This window comes from Vigna unguiculata, chromosome 4 (assembly GCF_037176805.1).
Source record: "Vigna unguiculata cultivar grain cowpea cultivar isolate G323 ecotype 2 chromosome 4, ASM3717680v1, whole genome shotgun sequence".
NCBI classification, from domain to species: domain Eukaryota; kingdom Viridiplantae; phylum Streptophyta; class Magnoliopsida; order Fabales; family Fabaceae; genus Vigna; species Vigna unguiculata.
The window spans coordinates 42,587,580-42,610,881 of NC_140795.1; the positions used below are offsets into that span (position 1 = coordinate 42,587,580).

A 23,302-nucleotide genomic window follows, 5' to 3' on the forward strand; every position below is an offset into this window, starting at 1 on the left:
TATTATTGTAGCTCTTCATTAATAGTTCATTTTAGCATGCTTTTCTTTATTTCCATACAATTTTCATGTATTTAACATCATAATTTCGCACATCCTAATTTATTTCCCATGCCCTTAAATTTTTCATTCATTTAAGTGCCACTACAAATATTATTTAGGACAATTATACTATAACTTCCATTTTTCGAATCATATCCTTTATTTCTTAACATGGTTTAATGTGTGTTATTGACTAATGTATTACTACTTTTCTTAAAGAATCAATAGCTCATGTTAAGCCATGTTAGAGAATAAAATGAAAGTAAAAAAAAAAATCGAAATCAAAGTATAATTTTCCTATTATTTATAAGGTCATCATGTATGTAAACTAAAGTGTAGTGCTTTCTTTACTCACTTTAAGGTCTCTGAAATAACAATTACAATTCTCGTTTCTCAAAATTGTTTCCTTTTTAAAAACCAAATAAACAAAAAGAAGACAATAAATAGTTTTTTAAAGTGTTTAAAAAGTTAATGGTATGAATTAATGATTGTCTATTGATTTGATACATTTACTCATATGATTGAGATTGATACTCATATGATTCATTACTCTTTATGTAAATATTTGTATTAACTAGTTGATTTGTTTCCTTTATGAATTAAATGTTGTATCTATAAATAGGACTCTTCCTATCAATAATAAGACATAGAAATTGCTCCCTATTCTCTCATTCTCTATATTCTTCCTTCTATTCTCTATTATTCTTTCTCTCTATTATTAGCTTTATTTATAATACGTGATCGCACGATGCTTCAACCAATTGAGGGCTAATGGAAGTTTTCTTTTTTCTCTTCAAGAAAAATGTTCTGCGTGTCTCAATCCAAACTCTTTTTAAAAATTTCTTCATTTACAATTTTATCTTATATTTTTATTCTTCGGATAAGAATTGTTTGACTTTATCAATTTTCTTCTCCGTCTTATTATTATTTTTATTATCATGGTGATTATTATTATTATTTTATGTACTAGTTCTAAATATGCGAAACATTGTAAAATTTGAATTTGTGACCTTTGATATTATAAGGAAGAATTACTTATTAATTATATTGGATATTAAATGTTGAAATACATTTAGATCCAATGAGTCTTGGTGATACCATTAAAAAAGGAAATAAAGCATCTGAGCAACTAATTTGTTCCTACGAGAACAATATTGTGACAAGAGATTTCACAAATAAACAAGTATTACGAATTTATTTCATGTCTTTGTATGACTGAACAAAGTAATGAGGCTTTTGATAAAAAATTATGAGATCCATCCAATCTGCTTCATTCCCAGAATTGAATGCAACAATAAATATATTATGAATTTATTTCATGCCTTTGTATTGCTGAACACAGTAATGAAGCGTTTGATGAAAAATCATCAGATCTATCCAATTTGTTCCATTCCCATAAGTGAATGCAACAATAAATATTATAAATTTATTTCATGTCTTTGTATGGCTGAACAAAGCAATGAAGCTTTTGATGAAAAATCATCAGATCCATCCAATCTGTTCCATTCCTAGAAGTGAACGCAACAATAAATATTATAAATTTATTTCATGCCTTTGTATGATTGAACAAAGCAGTGAAACTTTTGATGAAAAATCATGAGATTCATTCAGTATGCTTCATTCCCAGAAGTGAATGCAGCAATAAATATTATGAATTTATTTCATGTCTTTGTATGATTGAACAAAGCACTGAGCTTTTGATAGAAAATCATGAAATCTGTCTAATTGGTTCTGCTCCATTCCCAAAAGTGAATGCAGCAACATTTTATTTATATTTTCATGATCGTAATATTGATTATGGACATGGTTATGAAGGAAATTTCAAAGACACATTTTGTCACCAAAGGTGGCACAATAGTGTGAAAAAGGGAAAAGAAACACATGAAAATATTGATAAATAAGATGAAAGTATATATTATCATTACGATAGTAAAGGCCATTTGAATTGTACTTGTCGTACACCAAAGCATCTTACAAATAATAGAAACACATTTTGCTTATGAAGATAGTGATTCTGATTATGGCAATATGGATGCTACTTATCTTGATATTATTATTTTATTTGCTAAACCAAATGGAAACATTGATCACCTCATTGGTTATGAAAGTGTTAAAAAAATATCATATTGATATTTATGTTTATATGAAAAATGAATGTTGGCACTAGCACCAATGATGAAGATATGTGTCTTATCTTATTGATAGTGCAACAACTTATACAATTCTCAAGAGTAATAAGTTTTTTTCTTGTTTGGTAATGCGAAACACCAATGTTAGTATTATTTATAGTACTACAAATATATGTGAAGGCTCCGAGAGAGTTATTATACTTCTACCAAAAAGTTGAATAGAAATTTATTAAGTTTCAAGAATATTTGTCTTAATAGATATCATGTTGAGACAAACAATAATGAAAAAAAGATGAAATATCTTTATATCTCTACAAATGAGTTGAAAAAAAAAAGTGTATTGGAGAAATTATCAAACTTCTCTTATAGTTTACACATATATTAGTACAATTGAGATGCATGTCATGGTAAACTAGAAGTTTACGAATCAAAATAAATGCCTTGTTTGGCATTATCAGTTGGATGATTTGTACTACACATATATCAGTACAATTAAAATGCCTCTCATGGTAAACCAGAAGTTTACGAATCAAAATGAATTCCTTGGTTGGCATGATCAGTTATTATTATGCGAAAAAAAAGGTTGAAAAACTCTTGTGGACACACATTTAAGAGTCGAAAGACTTTTTTAGACCAATGAGTTCTCATGTATTATACATTCACACAGGAAAGTTGATAATAAAATCATCACAATAAAAATTAGAAATGAGTCAATTGTAAATTATTTTGTAGTTTCCATGCAATAATACTTCATTATAGAGAACAACTATAGGATCTTAAGATTCATGATTCTCACATGTTATAATCACACTTTCATGCTCATAAATCATAATAGGATACTAACCTTGATCCATGAGAGATCCAATAATATTGCGTTCTTCAATCTTTGTTCTTCAACCTCCTTTTCCAATCTATCTCTTTGTCTTCGTTACTCTTCTCACACTCTCTTTTTTGATGGCTTATTGCGAGAGAACCTTATGACCAAAGACAGAACCTTAATATCCTTTTATAAGCCAACGTCCATCAAGTTGGGCTGAGTTGTATTTTATTTTATTATGACTTCCCATAATAACCAAGAGGTCATTATATTTTATTAAATCGCAATTGGGCCATCATAATATTTCAAATGAGTCACATAATAGAATTAATTCATCAATTAATTCTAACATTCTCCCACTTGACTCATATGATGTCATAACATTATGTGATCTAATACATAAACATAATGCGCACTAAAGGACCTTACATTAATTGGTTCAATCATTATTCATAATCAAAGATACATAGATAATAAGAGTCATGGCGGTCACACATCATTCACTCGACATGATTCCTTCCATATACTATTGTATCATTCCTTTCTCCTTAATATGACTTTAGGATGAGAAATCTTTAATGAGTTCAAACATAATGTCATTTTTTTTTTCAATAATAACATAACATAATTTGTTTTCTTCATCATAATTTGCATGCATAAACATAAAGAAGAAAACACAACCTTCAGAAACTTATACATTAAAGAGCTCAGAGTGTCACATAAACATTAATAACTTTAACATTCAACATTTAACATTCACTAGTAGACACAATGCCCATTTTCTTTACATGGCCAACGTATAATTGGGTGGTAACCCTTTTGTCAAAGGGTCAGCAATCATAAGATTTGTGCTAATATGTTCTATTGACACTCTATGTTTCTAAACTTCTTCTTCAACGACAAAGTATTTCAATTTCATAAGCTTAGCACCTTTGGAATACCTATCGTTTTTAGAAGAGAAGACTGTTGCAGAATTATCACAATAAATTTTCAGCGACTTGGCAATATTGTTGACTACTCCAAGTCCTGAAATAAAGTTCCGCAACCAATTAGCCTGAACTGTGACCTTAAAGCATGCCACAAATTCAGCTTCCATGGTGGATGCAGTAATGACAGACTGCTTCACACTTTCTATGAAATCGTTCCTCCGGCTAAAAGATACATATAACCAAATGTAGACTTTCTTGTATCCATACAACCGACAAAGTCTAAATCTGTATAAACTATCACCTCAAGATGGTCATATTTTCTATAAGTAAGCATGTGATTCTTTATTCCTTGTAGGTATCTTAAAACTTTCTTTGCAGCTTTCCAATGCTCCATTCATGGATTACTCTGGTATCTACCAAGGATACCAACTACAAAACTAATATCTGGCCTCGTACATGTTTGAGCATACATCAAACTCCTGACAACAGATACATAAGGGATATCTTCCATCTGTTTCCGTTCCAAATCATTCTTTGGACATTGCATGAGATTAAACTTGTCTCCTTTCTGTATTGGAACGGGAGATGCTGAACATTTATTCATTCTGAATCTCTCTAAAACTTTATTAATGTATGCATGCATTCTAAGACAAACCTAACAGTCCTTGTGATCTATCAGAAAATATTTCTATTCCTATCACATAGTACACCTCACCCATATCTTTCATTCAAAGTTATTAGATAGAAACCTCTTAGTCTCACTTAATAGACCAAGATCATCAGTCACAAGCAAGATATCATTAACATACAAAATCGAAAATATAAATTTGCTCCCACTGACCTTCAGATATATACACCGATCAACAATGGTTTCTTTAAATCCAAAGGACACAATAGTATCATTAAACTTAAGATACCATTGTCGAGAAGCTTGTTTAAGTTCGTATATTGATCTCTTAAGTTTACACATCATGTGTTCCTTTCCTTCTTTAGTGAACCCCACCAGTTGGCCCATATAAACACCCTCTTCTAAATCCTCATTCAGAAAGACAATTTTAACATCCATTTGATGCAACTCAAGATCATAATGAGCTATTAATGCCGTGATAATTCTAAAAGAATCTTTCCTAGAAACATGCAAAAATGTTTCCTTATAATCAATACCATCTTTCTGAGTAAAACCTTTGGCAACAAGTCAAGTCTTGTAACGTTCGATATTACCTTGAGAGTCAAGCTTAGTCTTAAACCATTTACACCCAACTCTCTTGCATCCTTCAGGAAATTCCACAAGGTCCCATACGTCATTATGTGCCACTGATTTAAGCTCATCTTTCATGGCATTTAACCACTTATCAGAATTCTCACCATTAATGGCTTGAAAATGAAACTGGATCATTATCAATACTTAAGTCATTTTCTGACTCTTGTAGATAAACCACATAGTTATTCGAAATAACAGATTTTCTATCTCTGTGAGATCTTCTTAATATTACTTCTTATGGTTGTTCTATTATCGGCTCATTGTTAACGTCGGGATCATTAATTTGTTGTTCTTCTTAATTGTTGTAAGTTTCTACAACATAGGGAACAATAAGTCTTGAAGAAAAAAAAATACTAGCTACAAGAACTTGTACTCTAACTTTCTTAATCTCCACACTTTGTGAAGCTTCACTCCAATTGGTTTCACCATTCTCAATGAACCGAGCATTTCCAGTTTCAACGATTCTTGTACTATGAGTAGGACGACAAAACATACACCATTTTGATTTTTCTGGATAACTAATGAAATATCCACTAATTTTTCTTTCATCCAGTTTCTTTTCTTACGGATTGTATCTTCTTACTTCTGTTTGACAAACTCAAACCTGCAGGTGTCTCAAACTGGGTTTTCTACTCGTCCAAAACTCAAAAGGAGTCCTTTTGAACAACTTTACTAGGAACCTTGTTCAACAAATACATGACAATCTTTAAAGCATACATCCAAAACGATACAGGTAAACATGAATTACTTAACATACTTCTAACCATATCCATTAAGGTTCTATTATGTCTTTCTGATACACCATTTTGTTGTGGTGTGCGTGTCATTGTGTATCGAGCATAAATACCATGTTTCTCAAGAAACTTAGCGAACGGACCAGGGTGTTATCCACTTTCATCATATCTTCCACAATACTCACCACCTCTATCTGACCTTACAATTTTCACCTTTTTGTCTAATTGTCTTTCCACTTCATTTATATAAACTTCCAAGGCATTCACTGATTGAGATTTCTCATGCAGTAGATAGACATGTCTATAACGCGAAAAATCATCAATAAAGGTGATGAAATACTTCTTTATTGAAGGAATTTACATCAAACGAACCACATATATCGGTGCGTATGATTTCAAGAAGCTGAGTACTCCTTGTGGCTCCCTTCTTTGTGTGTTTTGTTTGTTTGCCTTTAATACAATCCACACATACATTCATATCAGTAAAATCCAAATTCGGAAGGATTTCATTCTTTACTAATCTCTGCATTCTTTCTTTGGAAATATGTCCCAAACGCTAATGCCACAAGGAAGCAAAACGTTGATCCACTAAACTATGTTTAGTGTCAACATTGTGATGCAAGGTCATAAGAGTTTCAGCATATAAATTATCCAAATTCAATTTATATAAACCATCATAAAGTGTACCGAATTCAATCATACAAGTACAGTTAAACAAACTAAAACAATCATTCTCAAACTTAAAATACTATCCAGCAATATCAATCTTAGACAAAGAAATTAAATTTCTAATGATACTAGGTACATAAAAAATATCCATAAGGTCTAAGTGATGTCCAATGTTAAGGATTAGACGATAAGTCCTGACAGCTTCCATTGAAACTTTCTCTTTATTGCCCATGAAGACGAACTTCTCATTTGAGTTTATGGTTCGGGTTGAAAAAATCCCTACATCACATTAGAAACATGAATCGTACATCCAGAATCCATCCACCAAGCATTATGGGGAACTTCAATTAAGTTTGATTCAAAACATACGTGAGCATTATGCTCACCTTTCTTTTCGAACCAAGCTCTACGCTTTACGCAGTCCTTCTAGAAATGTCCAGAATTTCCACATAAATGACATTTGTTATTTTTCTTATGGATTTTGGTTGAGGACTCGTCAATCTTTAGTGATCTTTTACCCTTTCCATGTTTCTTTGCAACTTTCTCTCAAGCTCCTTGATTCTTCGCATAATGAACACCTGAGAGAATTTTCATCCACTTCCATTCTTAGAGACTTAAGTCTTGCTATGATATTTGTCATCTCGATCACGTGCTCGTGCATAGTACGCGAACTATCAAACTTCATGGTGGTCAACGTACTCATCAATGTCCCGGTCAGGGACTTATCAACAGTTTGGGAGTGCTCTTCCACAAATTTCTTAAACTCTTTCACATTATCAATTTTGGGAAGAGCAACCTTAATGTTGCTTGCTATGCTCATTCGCATAAACATTTACATAAAATCTAGTCAGGGAAATTCGACCCATTGAAGACTAAAACAAACATATAAAGATACTGGAACAAAGACTTCAATTATCACATGCCTAACATCAATGCTTTGAGTCATAAAACTAAATTAGATACAAATTTAGACATAAATAACCATTATATGCATACTAATGTTCTCCTTTGGGAGATCCACTAATATACAAACATAAACATAATGATGTTGATCATGTTATATAACATTATTGATAATTAAAATATGCCTCAACTAGAATCACCTACTACCTTTAGGTATATAAATAAAACTAGTGACACATACAAAATTATCTACCATCATGCTCATTAATTATAAAAACAACTAATCAACCTTTGGGCGATCCTAAAATGCCTTATAATAATGAACTTCAATTAACCCATAAATCAATTATTCATAATTTAGCATCCATACTATGGGTAATTGAAATAAAATCATTATAATTTGAAATCAAAAAAACTTTAAAATTTTGGTCACTTTGGTGACTAACAAAATTTATCATACTTGATCTCAAATAAATAAATATACATTTAATTTCTATAAATCATACATAGCATTCTCATTAATTTTAATTTAACAATAACTAAACATACACATTATTGTAAATTTAAAATACATTATAGAGAACTGCTAGAGGATCTTAAGATTCATGATTCTCACATGTTATAATCACACTTTCATGCTCATAAATCATAATATGATATTAACCTTGATCCATGAGAGATCCAATAATATTGTGTTCTTCAACCTCCTTTTTTCTAATCTATCTCTTTGTCTTCGTTACTCCTCTCACGCTCTCTTCCTTGATAGCTTATTGCGAGAGAACGTTATGACCAGAGACAGAATCCTAATATCCTTTTATAAGCCAACTTCCATCAAATTGGACTGAGCTTTATTTTATTTTATTATGACTTCCCATAATAACCAATAGGTCCTTATATTTTATTAAATCACAATTGGGCCGCCCATCATATTATTTCAAATGAGTCACATAATAGAATTAATTCGTCAATTAATTGTAACATCAATCTCATTTTCAAAACGAATGCATGGTGATATTTGTGGTCCAATATACCCACCATGTGGATCATTTCATGATTTTGATTGATGCATCAACTAGATGGTCACATATTTGTTTATTATCAATTCACAATTAAGTATTTGCAAAGTTATTAATACAATTAAGAGCTTATTTTCCAGATTATTCGATTAAAAAAATATATTTTTATAATACTCGTAAAATTATATCTCATACTTTTCATGAGTATTGTATATCATTTCAAATTGAAATTGAGCATCCAACAACACATATTCAATTAAATACATTTTTATTATAAAATCAATTAAAATATTATTATTAAATTTTATAAAATAAAATTTATATTAAATTTAATTATATTTTTATAATTTCAAATTAATTTAATAAATATACTGTAATTTTTAATTTTAAAATTCAATATCCCGTGCGTTCCACGGGTAAAAATACTAGTTTAAAATATATTTGCGAATCATTACCCTAACTCACATACGTAATTCACTTAACCACGCACTCCAGTCCACTAACCTCACTTAACCCACCCACATCACACCCTGACGCGCACACACCTAATAACACTAAACCATCGCACACCTGACACTACTCACACCTCACTTAATTAAATTCTCAATTAGCTAATACAAATCACACGCACAACAGAAACCAATTGAATCCATAACCGTCGCTTCTCTACTTCGTTCATTTTGTAACTATAAAAAAAAAAAAAAAGAAAAAAAGAGGGAAATCAGATAGGTTTTGAAAAAACAGAGAGTGAAGAGGAAGAGCAAGGATTCTGGAGTTTTCGGGAGGAGGGGAACAGAGAAAGTCAGAGTGAATTGGGTTTGAAGAATCAGAGAGAAGAAAGAAGATTTGGATAGCAAAGAAAAAGAAATCACGATGGCTGAGGTCTGAAGTGTTCATTCTTAATCTCCTATGGTTTCTCTTGAATTTTATTTATAATCATTTCTTCAAATTGATAGTTTATTTGGTGGATTCGCGTTGCTATTTGTTTCCATTTATATCTTCATCCAAAAATCACATGTCACACATAACAGAGAGAGATTAGAGTAAAAAAGAATAGCACATGTAGAATTAATTGATAACAATTCACTTTGTGTGTGAGAAATGATAGTAAGCCGATGAGATTAGAGTTTTGAATATCTGTAAAATGAAAATAAACCTCCATTGCTGGAGAACACACTCAAATTCAACACGATTATCTGGAACGGAAATTGAAACAAAGAATGATGGCGCCGAAATTTGCTAGCGGCGGTGACCTTTACTGGTAGTATCAGGAATTATCCCTGAATGGATCGGAAAAAAAAAAATTGCAAAATTTAAGTCTGAGAAAGAATTGGAAGTTTACCATTAGAATTTTGTTGTCTAAAAAAAATTCATCTTTCGAATCTCTCATTAAACAATTTATCTTGAAAATTTTCTATATGCATTAAAAATCTCATATCAATGGCTCAAACAACATCTTCAATAGATTAGGGAAGACATCAATATTTGTTTGTTGACAGTATATCTCATATCACCACGTCATACGATTTGAATGCGTGGTTGACATAGAAAAATTCAAAATAAATGTTTATGAATAAAGGTTTATCACTTTTAAAATTATTGATCTTTCAAGCAATTATTTTTCAAAAGAAATTTTTATAAAAATAGAGAAATTATCTGGATTGATTTCATTAAATTTATCAAAAAATAATTTGATTGAAAAAGTTCTTTTAAACATCGGAAAGTTAACATCACTTAATTCTCTCAATTTGTCCATAAATCAACTTTTTGGTTCAATTCCTCCGAATCTTGTCAAAATTTATGGACTTGGTGTATTAGACTTGTCCCACAACCATCTAACCGAAAAAATTCTAAGAAGCAAACAATTACAAAGTTTTAGCACATTCATCCATAAAGATAATAGATAATCTTAATCTTTGTAAACCACCACTTAAGATATTGTGTACTGATGATTTAAAACAAAAAAACAAAAAATATTACAGTTCATAAAGATCCAAATTGTAAAGGTCATAAAAGTCATAAAGTTCATAAAGATTAATATTCATTTTCTAATCGTTTTTTTACAAGACATTTGGATTTGTTTTAAGCTTCTGGCCGGTGTTAGGTTCAATTTTACTCAAGCGCTCTTGGCAACATGGCTATTTCAACTTCTTGGATAGCATACATGTCAAAGTAGCCATCTTCGCAAAAACTATTTAAGGTAAATAAAATTTAATAGGTCATTATATTATATTCCTTGTCTAATTTGTTTGTTTTTTTTTATTTTTCCACATTATCATATTTTATTTCTTCTATAAATTTGAATTCTCAAAAAGGAAAGTTAATAAATAATGATTATATTAATTATTGAACTAATTTTTTGCAATATAATTGTGAATGTTGCTCAAGAATAATTAAATGTGTAAATATAGCTTATTAATTAATCAGGATCATAACTTCTTTCCCGTTCGGATGCTGAGTGCATTTAGTGTTTATTTGCAAATTTGAAAAGTTTGCATGACAACAAAATAAAATAGCAATAAAATCACTGATGTTCAATATATACTTGATAGTCTTATTAAAAAAAAACAATGATTTTCGTAACTACCATGAAATCTTGATTTTTTTTTTCTCGAGTAAACTTCTGTGATTTTATCTATCATAAGGTTTTTTTTTTTTAATTAACTTGGCATTATTATTCTTATTACTTCAAAATTTTAAATATATCAATTATATTTTTCAGTGAATAACAAAAAGAATTGTATTTATTTTAATATATTTCGTTTAACCCACACTATGGAGCCTATTTTTTATCGACACGTTATTTAAAATATCACTGTAGTGTAATAACATTTTTTTCTTTTTAATGATTATAATGTTTTTAATTAATATTCTTTTTATTATAATAAAAACAAGGTTGACTTATACGTGTTTGACTTTGCGCTAATGTTACCTGTATGAAATGAACAGCGATCTAGTTTGAAAACTTACAAGGCCTTTATGATCGGTGGGTGCATTGAATGTTACAACAAGGTGTGGTTATGGACGGTGCTTAAGTCACCAATACCAATCTACTTTAAATACTCATACTCACTGCATTTTATCCATCACACTTCCTCTCTGTCAATCATAACACCGACAACAATGTCAACGACGAATCCAGTTCGTTTCATATTGATGATGTTTATGCTGTGTGTGGTGTCGCAGGTTGTTCATGGAGAACACGAAATGAGATGCCTTCCGAAGGAGAGGGAAGCACTCCTTCAATTCAAGGCTGCCATTGTCGATCACTACGGCATGCTCTCATCTTGGACCACTCCCGACTGCTGCCAGTGGCAGGGAATTCGGTGCAGCAACCTCACCGCCCATATCCTAAGCCTCCATCTTCCTGGTGAATATCCAAATTTTATTCAGACAGGTTATATAAGCGGAGAGATCCATCAGTCGTTAATGGAGTTGCCACAGTTACAGTATGTGAATCTCAGTTCCAATTATTTTGGTTACAAGAAAATTCCGGAGTTTTTTGGTTCTTTCAGATACTTGAAATACCTTGATCTGTCGTCATGTGGTTTTGGCGGAGAAATTCCAAGGCAGTTAGGCTCTCTTTCTAATTTGAAATACTTAAATCTTGCTTCGAATTCTCTGAACGGTTCAATCCCGGGTCAGTTTGGAAATCTCTCCAAGTTGCAGCATCTTGATCTTTGGCACAATTTTCTTGAAGCAAATATACCATCTTTTCTTGGAAATCTCTCCCAATTGCAACATCTTCGTCTCAGTTGCTATTATTTTGAAGGAAATATACCGTCCCAACTTGGAAATCTCACCAAGTTGGAACAGCTCTATCTTGGAGGATATCTTGGAGGAGGTATCAAAATTGAAGATGGAGGTCAGTGGCTCTCAAATCTCCTTTCATTAACCCATTTTTCCTTGGTATCTGTATCAAATCTTGATCGTTCTTATAGTTGGTTAAAAGTGATTACGAAGCTACCCGAACTAAGAGAACTGAGTTTAGTTGGTTGTAGCCTTTCCGATCATTTCATTCTCTTATCCAAGCCTTCTAAGTTGAATTTCTCTACTTCCCTCTCTGTCCTTGATCTTTCTCAGAACACCTTCACGTCACCAATGGTATTGCAGTGGGTGTCAAACATCACTTCCAACCTTGTTGAGCTTGACCTTAGTGCTAACCACTTGGAGGGTTTTACATCAAGTGATTTTGGTATGGTCAAGAATTCGCTTAGGCGTCTTGACCTCTCCTCTAATAATTTCAAGGCCAAAGATTTGAAATCTTTTACAAATATATGCACCTTACATTCTTTATACTTGTCTTCAAACAAGTTCACAGAAGACCTTCCATCCATTCTTAGTAATTTGTCTAGTGGTTGCGTTAGACACTCGTTGCAAGAATTGGACCTGTCATTAAATCACATCGTTGGCACTTTGTCTGACATTTCAGTATTCTCCTCTTTGAAAACATTGTTTCTTCAGATAAATCGGTTAAGTGGAAGGATACCTGAAGGTGTGAAGTTACCATCTACTTTGGAGGATTTGTCAATTAGTGAAAATTTCTTTAAAGGTGGAATTCCAAAATCTTTTGGGAATGCATGTGCTTTGCACTCATTCGACATGAGTGCTAATAACTTGAATGTTGAGCTTCCAACGATAATTTCTCACTTGTCAGGATGTGCTAGATATTCATTGCAAGAATTATATCTACATATGAATAAAATCACTGGTACACTACCTGACTTCTCAACATTTACATCTTTAAAAGTATTATATCTTTCTGAAAATAAGCTAAATGGAGAGATTCATAAGGATATTCAATTTCCACATCAATTGGAGGAACTCGACATGCATTCAAATTCTTTAAAAGGTGTGCTTAGTGATTACCATTTCACTAACATGTCTAAATTACATGTATTGGATTTATCTGATAATTCATTGGCCTTGACATTTACCCAAAATTGGATTCCACCTTTTCAGTTGTTCACCATAAAGTTGAGATCTTGCAAATTAGGTCCAACATTTCCGAAATGGTTGCAGACACAAAATAAATACTTTTATATTGATATTTCAAAAGCCGCAATATCAGATATTGTTCCCAAATGGTTTTGGACTAAATTACCACTGCAACAAGTAATGACAATGAATATCTCATACAATAATCTTCGAGGTATAATTTCAAATTTTCCACTAACTCATCTTTCTGATTCCATGTCCCTTGAATCAAATCAATTTGAAGGTTCTATTCCTCAATTTCTAGGGAATTCAAAAATTCTTGATTTATCAAAAAATAAATTCTTAGATCCTCTTTCTTTTTTATGTAGAGATGGCACCATTCAAACTTTGTTCTATTTAGACCTTTCATACAATCAGTTATTTGGGCATATCCCAGATTGTTGGAGGCAATTGAAAAAACTAGTTTATTTGGATTTGAGTCACAACAACTTTTCAGGAAAAATTCCTATGTCAATGGGATCACTTCTTGATCTTCAAGCATTGTTCTTGAGAAACAACAATTTAGTAGAAGGAATCCCTTTCTCTTTGAGAAATTGTACAAAACTAGTAATGCTTGATATGTCAGAGAACAAATTATCAGGATCTATACCTGATTAGATTGGGACAAAAGAAGAATTGCAAATATTAAGTTTGGGAAAGAATCAATTCTTTGGGAGTTTACCTTTAGAGGTTTGTTGCCTAAGAAGCATTCAAGTCTTGGATCTCTCAATAAACAACTTATCTGGAAAAATTCCTAAATGCATAAAAGACCTTACTTCAATGACTCAAACGCCATCTTCAATAGATTATGGATATCATTCATATTTTTTCAAGATTGGTGTTTTTGATACCAGCATGACATATGATTTGAGTGCATTGTTGACATGGAAAGGTTCAGAACAAATGTTTATGAATAAAGGTTTGTCGCTTTTGAAACTCATTGATCTTTCAAGCAATCACTTCTCAGGAGAAATTCTTGTAGAAATAGAAAAATTATCGGGATTGATCTCATTGAACTTATCAAGAAACAATTTGATTGGAAAAATTCCTTCAAACATAGGAAAGTTAGCATCACTCAATTCTTTGGATTTGTCAAGAAATTGGCTTGTAGGTTCAATTCCTCCAAGTCTTGCTCAACTTTATGGACTTGGTGTGCTAGATTTGTCACATAACCATTTAAGTGGAAAAATTCCTACTGGTACACAACTACAGAGTTTCAATAAATCTAGCTATGAAAATAATCTCGATCTTTGTGGACCGCCACTTGAAAGACTGTGTATTGATGGGAAGCTAACACAAGAACCAAATGTTAAAGTTTATAAAGATGAATATTCTTTTTTTAATAATGATTTTTTCACAAGTATGGCAATTGGATTTGCTCTAAGTTTCTGGACGGTATTTGGCTCAATCTTATTCAAGCGTTCTTGGCGACATTCTTATTTCAACTTCTTGAATAAGTTAACCGATAACATTCTTGTCAAAGTAGCCATTTTCAGAAAAAATATTTATGGTGAGTAAAATTTAATTGATCAATATATTATATTCCTTACATAATGTGTTTACTTTTCTCCTTTTAATTCTCCTTTATCATGTTTTTTTTTAATTTCTTTTACAAATCTCATGGATAACAAAAAATCATTATATTAAATGGATAATGATATTTTGACCCACTTTTAACCTACTACTTCAATTACCCTCAGATCATCACATCATTCCCCTAAAAAAAATCAAAATAGATAATTGAAGGGTGATTGAAGTGGTAGGTTAAAAGTGGGTCAAAATATCATGATCTATATTAAATATTGAAATAATTTTTTGAAATACAAATAGTTGCTTTTGAAACAATTATGTCAAAGACTTAACATTTATTGCTCAATAAAACTTAAATGTGTAAATATAAGATGTTCATTAATGAAGATCGTAACTTCTTTCTCGTTTTGGATGCTGATTAAGTGTTTATTTACTTGTTTTTTTTTTTTCAATAAAACTCTATCCTGGACAACCTTTTGCAAATTTGGATGGAAAGTTTGCAAGTTTTGTTTTTCCGGGTAAAACTTATGAGATGTTTTTTTATCTATCATTAGTTTTCCTTTTTTGAAATTAACTTGGCATTATTATTCTTATGACTTCAAAATTTTAAATATATTAACTATATAAATTTTAGTGAATAACAGTAAGAATTTTATGTATTTAATATACACATTTAAGAGAAGTAACATTGTATTTTATTTTTAAATTTTCAGGCCCTTGAAGAAGGATTCTCTTTGGTGACTCCAACAATTATTTAATGATTGGACAAGGCAATGGTTTCTTCAAATTCCCTTACTGCTCATAAAAACATCTTCACTGTGAATTGGGAAAGTAGTGTGCATGCTTTCATTGTATGAAGTTTTACTTTTCATTAAATTACGAACTTTATTAAGCGTTGTGCTTGTAATGAAATATGAATTGTGATGCATTTTATTAATAATTCACTCATATTTTTCTTATAATAATTCACTGTGTCTTGTGAAATTCTGTAAGGAGAGGAGAAGAGGTAGGTGGAGAGAAAGATGCTAAGGAACATTCATAATCATTCATAATTATCTCCAACACCCCACGGTTATACACTCAACCCCTAGATGAATTATCATAAATCTTATCACATTTATGTGCCTCATTTACTCATCTCTTTAGTCCATACATATCTCTTTCATTTATATTTTTCTCCTCATTCATTTCCTTCATCCAGTACCATTTTTTTTCCAATTGTATTTTATTTTTCTGGAGAGGAAGGTGTTATACAGAAAAACTTTTAAATTACAATCACTGGTGTCAAACTAAACTTATGCAAATTAAATTAATACTAAAAATATATTTTGTTTAATATCAATGTTAAATTTAATAAATTTTAAAATAGAAACATATTAAAGTTGGTTAAGCCAATATTAAACTTTTTTAATTAAAAATTTAATTTTAAATTTAGTGACAAATTAACACCAACTTAATCAACACTATTTAGAATCTGTTTTCGAAAAAATAATATAAATAAATTAACGCCTACAAGTACGACACAAATTCGACAAAAAATAAAAGAAGAAAGCATTAAGCAAAAAATGATGCTAAATCTATTTTTGTTTTGTTGTAGTTTGAATATGAAATGTATCGTATACGTGGTTCTATTTGGATAATGAGATGACATAATTTTGAAAGTCTTTTTTGTTTTGTTCGGAAAATTTGGTATAGGGACCATTCAACTGTACAATTTACACGTCTTTTCCAAGTCTTTGTTTGTTTCGTGGAATGTGACAGAAGAGGCCAATGCACTTCATAAAAATTTCCACGTCTGGAATGGGATTGCTCTGGTAAAAGAAGAGGCCAATTCACTTCGTAAGATAATTTTGTTTTGAAACTTTTCTTTATTTCTGTGTTTTAACTATATTTTTGACATTTTATTATTCTGCTAAGAGCAACTATTTGAGAAGGAAGATAACAATGTAACATCCCAATTTGTAAATTTAAACTATCAACTTGAACTATTACAAATATCGAGCAATAAATCATGACATAAATATATAATATGTATTTACAATCTTTTATATGAATTTCAATTGTACATTTTTCATAATGTATAAAATTTCTCAACAAGGAAGGATTTATAAAATACCAAATTATATATAAGTGTTGGGAATAATTCAAGTACAAGTCAAAGTCTCACATTAGATAAAAAAAACAAAATTAGACACTATATAAGATAAAAGGCCCCTAATCTTATTGTCCAAAGGTTTTTGGTTAAAAGTAGTCTCAAATGACTTATATATGTAAAAGACTATGTCATATATATATATATATATACATATATGTATATATATATATATATATATATATATATATATATATATACATATATATATATATATATATATATATATATATATGTATATATATATATGTATATACATATATATATATATATATATATATATATATATATATGTATATACATATATGTATATACATATATATATATACATATGTATATATGTATATATATATATATATATATATATAATATATATATATATATATATTATATATATACATATGTATATATATATATATATATATACATATACATATATATATACATATGTATATATATAATATATATATATATATATATATATATATGTATATACATATATATACATATGTATATATATGTATATATATATATATATATATATAAAACTACAATTTCTCAATGACTAGAACCTATATAAAATATATAAACCCCTTTTCCTTTCTCTTCTTTATATGTCAATGCAACAAAGGAATGTTGAGAATATTACTAGTTTTAGAAATTAGTTATTATTTAGGTTAAGATTGAGATATTGTAAGTATTTTATATTTGATATTTTGTTACATTTTGTTCATTATATACAGTATATCAATAAAATACAACAAGTTCTTGCATATAATATATCTCATATATCTGTCATATATCTCATATCTCTCATATTTACAAAAATCCTAAAAATCCTAACATTATGCATCCTTTATACTTTATCCGACCCTTAAGCAATCTCATTACTTCTCAACCATTACATGCATTATCCTTTATTTTTACTCACATATAACAAATGATCAATGCAAGTAAATAAACAATAAGGATAAGCTAGTATGTTTATAAAGTAACGATGTATAATTAAATTCAAATAATTAAAACAAGCAATCATGGAGAACAATTTCACCTAATCATTACCCCATCATCTAAACACATTACTCATTCATCACATCTTCATATAGTCTTAAATAATTACCATCTCACACATACGTATTTTACATCAATCCAAACTCATTTCGTCGCATCACTCACCTATTGTTTATTTCAATCATATCTTAATAATACATCATTCATTTTCTATTACATTAGAATAACATTCAATTACCATATTTTCATTCAACACATCAAAATTGTGAGATACATTATTCTAGTTACACACCTCTAATTAAATATCCTAATTGTCAAAGTGAATTATTGTGTGTCTAGGACCAAGTGTTGAAATTTCAAATCCAATGACTAACAAAGTGGAAATCTCAATTTTCCTTGGGACTAACTGATTTAAGAGCGTCTAGCGGTCCAGAAGTCGCACCTAGTACCCCTAAGTCAATGAGCTTACTGACTTTGTTGTGCCTAGTAGTAGAAAATTATGTCCAGCACAAGCAAAGATAGGGGCCACTGTCCAAGTGGTGCCCAACGGTGTCTAGAGGTATACCAGAAACTATATAATTCTTCTTTGAGTTTTATTTGAGCAAATCGGCTCTTGAGCTATTCTCTACTACTCTTTATCCCTTTTCTAAATTCTTAAATTATTTTCCAATTAAATATTTATAATTAATAAACCTTTTTTACTTTAAAATAGTATTCTACAAACCTTATTTTCTTATTATTGTTATTAATATAATTCAATTTTTTTAATTTATTAATATTTTACATATTTTTAAGAGTGTTGGAATACGGTAGTGTAAAATCCTAGAAAATGATATTTTAGAAGTGATAGTGGTTTAAAAATAGTGAGACTCGATTATTTTAATATTAAAAAGATTTTAGTATAAATAGAATTGTTACAAACGAGTTTCATTATTTTAAAACACATCATCTCTCTAGAAGCCACTTTTCTAGAACTCTCTGAATTCTCTCTAAAAGTTATGTCTTTCTGGTCGTCTGATTGAAGATCCGAGACTGTAGGATTGATCCTTTCAGTGAACTCTTCAATTTAGACCGACCAGTTTCTCCGTTCGCATAAGTTAAGTTTCTGCTGTCTTTTGGTTTTTTTCTATTTTCTGTTGCATGTAAGCCCTCTTCCGCTTGCATGCATCGTTTTATTTATCATTATGAGTCTCTGTTGATCAATGATCATAATGGTATATCCTGATCGTTCTTGTGATGTTTCTATGTGTAGATAGAGCATCTTGTGAAGTTAGAGATGTCTGACGTTTATAGAGGTCTTTAAGCAGGATACCAGGTAAGGGAAGCTTTCTCTGTCTTAATTCATAAACATGTTAAGAATGCATATTGTGTGTTTAATTTGTGATTGATTTATATATCTGATATATGGAATTGCTTGTGATGTTGAAAACTATGAAGATGTGTATTTTTCCTGCTAATTGAGAATAATTGGTGGTTTAGATGTGTTTTACATTCAATTGGTATGGATAGTTAGATAAAATTGATGTTTGATAATTGAATGATCTTTGCACTGGTTTTAGAGTGGTACGGGTTGGCTGAAGATGCACAAAACAGGTTAGATCAGTTTCTGTATAATTCTACAAAGTTGCACACTCGCTAGGCGAGTGGTACTCGTTGGGCGAGTGAGCTAATCTGTAGAATTATGCAGAACACTGATCTACAGAACACTAATCTGCAGAATTAGGCAGATTCATTGGATAAGTGCTACTCGTTGGGCGAATTTCCAAGTTAGGAACTTCCAGACCTATACCAGTGGCTGGGCAAGTGGTACTAGTTGGGCGAGCATGGGCGAGTTGTTGGGCGAGTGCTACTAGTTGGGCGAGTGAGTTAGAGCCTGAAACTTGTATTTTTGAGTTAAATTGGGTGGTATTTTAGTTATCATAAGCTTTGTAATTATTATGAATGATGAGTATACAATATGAGATTGTTTATATGAGACTAAGTTGAGATTGGTTGATGCTACCCCAAGGAGGATTAACAATGATTGTGGTAGTGTTTGGATTGTGGTAAGGATTGTCTTGGCAATTATTCTGACGCTCTAATAATCATTCAAATTCTCAAATAGAGAGGAATGTGGTATGTGGCGAGAGGAGCAGGAGGTACTAGCCTAAGGGTTTTTCCTTGACCATAGGTGTTAACGGACTTACCTTGTATGTGGTAGAGTTTTCACTCTTAATCTATCGCTTTGCAGAGCATGAGATGTCACTACAAGTGCATAACTGACTAGATCCGACCTCAATGCATGTATCCAGATTAGTTGAGTCGTAGTTTAGAAATATATGTATGTGAATATTTGTTTGTCTGTAGTTGTTAGATATATCAATATTATATGGTTTAAGAAAATTCTTTAAAAGTCATTAGCTTACCCTTTTTCTGTGTTTTTGTCTTGTGTTGTATGTTTTTCTTTTGCGATGATCACCTATTCGGTAGGAGCAGTGGTAGTTACAGTTTAAGAGGCACCTCTGGAGGTTGAGAAGCCATCTTTTAGGTCAGAAGGAAGTCTCAATGGGAAGTTGTTGTAAGTTGTTAGCTTGTATTTAGAATTAGAAATGTTTGCTATGTATAATTGATATATTTATATAGTCCGATCATTTGTAAGACTGTATTAATATAATTTATACATTTGTTTATTTGTTTTGAACACTAAGGTGGAATATCCTATTTTATTATCTTTAAGCTGCTAAAATTGGAATGTTACATGTGACCTTATCCATTCTCTTTTAAAACTATCGGAAATACATATATTGTTGTGTTAATGTGTTCACGTTATTTTTATGATAGTAAAATATAATGAATATAATTATTTTTTATACTAATATTATAATAATAAAAAATAATGAAAACGTAAAAAGTAAAATTAAAATAAAATACGCAGACCAATAAATTTAAAAATAAAAATGAATTAAAGTCCGTCAAGTCAACTTTAAAGTAATTAGAAATTTAATTTTAAACTTAGTAATAAATTGGCATCAGCTAACCAATAATAGTTAAAGTCAGTTTCTAAAAACTAATATTAATAAATTAACATGTCTAACAAATGCGACACAAATTCAATACTATTGATTAATTATTGCGGATGTTTTAAAAAAAAAAACATTAAGCCAAAATTGACGCAAAAATCTATATAGTTTTGAGGTTGAATGTGAAATGTATCTTATACGTGGTTCTATTTCGTTAATGAGATGACAAAATTTTGAATGTCTTTTTGTTTTGTTCGGAAAAATTGGTATAAGGGATTATTCCACCATACAATTCCCAAGTGTTTTTGTTTCTTTCATGGAATGTCTCGTAAGAGGCCAATGCACTTCACAAAAATTTCCATGTTAGGAATGGGATTGCTAAGTCTTTTCTAATTTTGTTTTTTCCTTATGAAAATAACATGTCTTGAAAAGTCTCACATCGATTAAGACAACCAAGGGAATGAATGTTAGTGACTATATAATGAGTCTTAAGTACATGATGTTCCTTGTGTTGTGTCAAAGACACTTCAAGTTTATATTTGACTCTTCTTATTTCTTATACTCTTGTAATAAGATCGTTGTGAGATTTGGGTTAAATTATTGCTTTGGAGAGTGTGGGTGTACTCAGGGCAAAAGGGCATGGGTGTATTGTCTATGTGTTTTCTTGTGTCTATTTTATTTCTCTATTAATAAAGTGATTCTCGGGGGGTTTTCCCAACAGTTGTATCAAGAGCTATGGTTCAGTAGAATTTTTTTCTTAGTATGCTATGTGGTTGCAGTGTAGTATGATCTTCCACATCAGAAAAAATTAATTCCCTGTTGTTGGAGAATCATCCTTGGTTATTGAAGTTAATGCGAAATTTGATGGAAGGATCATTTTTAGTGTTGTGTTGACGCGGTGAATCTACAACTGGGTTCGTGGTGGTGCAAGGACGGTAAGTCATGTTGGATCTACAGTGGAGTTCATGTGTAGCGAGATGCTCCTGGATTTGTGGAGGACATCACAGTTGGTGCTCGCATGGCTTGGTGAGTGGTGCACGATGGAGATCTGATTTGTGTGAGTCACAGTTTGCGGCATGTGCATGCAGGAAGTGTTCTACGATTTACATATATGCTTCAACAAGAGTCAATGGAGGTGATACGCTGGTAGGTGTTGCGTCTCCGACGAGGGAGTCAAACGACACGGTGGCTCCGAAGTGCAGATGTTCTATTTGTGGCTTTTGATAATGTTAATTTTTACCATTATCCAAGCTATATTTCATTAGCAAAATCATCTCTTCCAAAGCTTTTAACCTACTTAATCCTCAATTTTACCTTACTTTTGTAAATAAATACATTTTGGGTTACATTTATCTAAATATACCACTAATCCCCATTTTTTGTGTCCTTTTTGTAGATGGGAAGCTTTGTCCAAAAATCCAGATTAATGAGTGACCCGAGATAGCAAGGAGAAGGAGAAAAATGTCAACAGGAAGCGCCTGGCGACACGAAGCAAGCGCCAGGCGGAACAGACCGCCAGTCAAGCGCCAACCAAGCGCCAGCCAGGCGCCCCTGTTACGAACCGCCTGGCGGTAACTGGACACCGCCGGGCGGTAGCTGCCAGTTTTGCCCCCTGTTTGCTCGATACCGCCTGGCGGTGAGACCCTTCCGCCAGGCGCCAATGTTCGCTGATGTGGCAAGTTGGCTCCTTTTCTTCTGTTTTCGCGAGGGGAAAAGGATCTTTGGCATTTTGGAGGCACGAAGAACACATTTGGAGAGCTTGGAGGAGTGCTAGGGCTTGTGGGAACAGCTCCATCTTCCTCCTTGTATCTCTTTCTCTTCCTTTTCTTCTATTTTTAAGCTTGAGCTCTCCATGGCAATGGAGAGCTAAACCCATTTTTTGTTGGGGTTAGATGTAGCCACGAAACTCTTGTGTAAATGCAAATGTATTGATTATATATATGACTCTTTCATTAATTGCTAGTCTTCTTATTTCTTCACTTAAAGCTTGCATTGATTTAGCCATCTCTTGCATGATTTTTGGTTCATTGGGTGTGGAAATATCTTTTGAAACCTAGATTTGCAATAAGAAAACTCAATGGAGCTTGTACCTAGAAATGGGGCTTGACCCATTGGTTGTCTTAAACCTTTGTGCAT

The 23,302-nt window shown here is 31.3% G+C and overlaps 1 pseudogene; it reads left to right on the plus strand.

The window, feature by feature from the left end:
- The first annotated feature begins 11,600 nt into the window (after positions 1-11,600).
- On the plus strand, positions 11,601-15,999 carry LOC146887243 (receptor-like protein EIX2; annotated as a pseudogene).
- Positions 16,000-23,302: the final 7,303 nt, after the last annotated feature.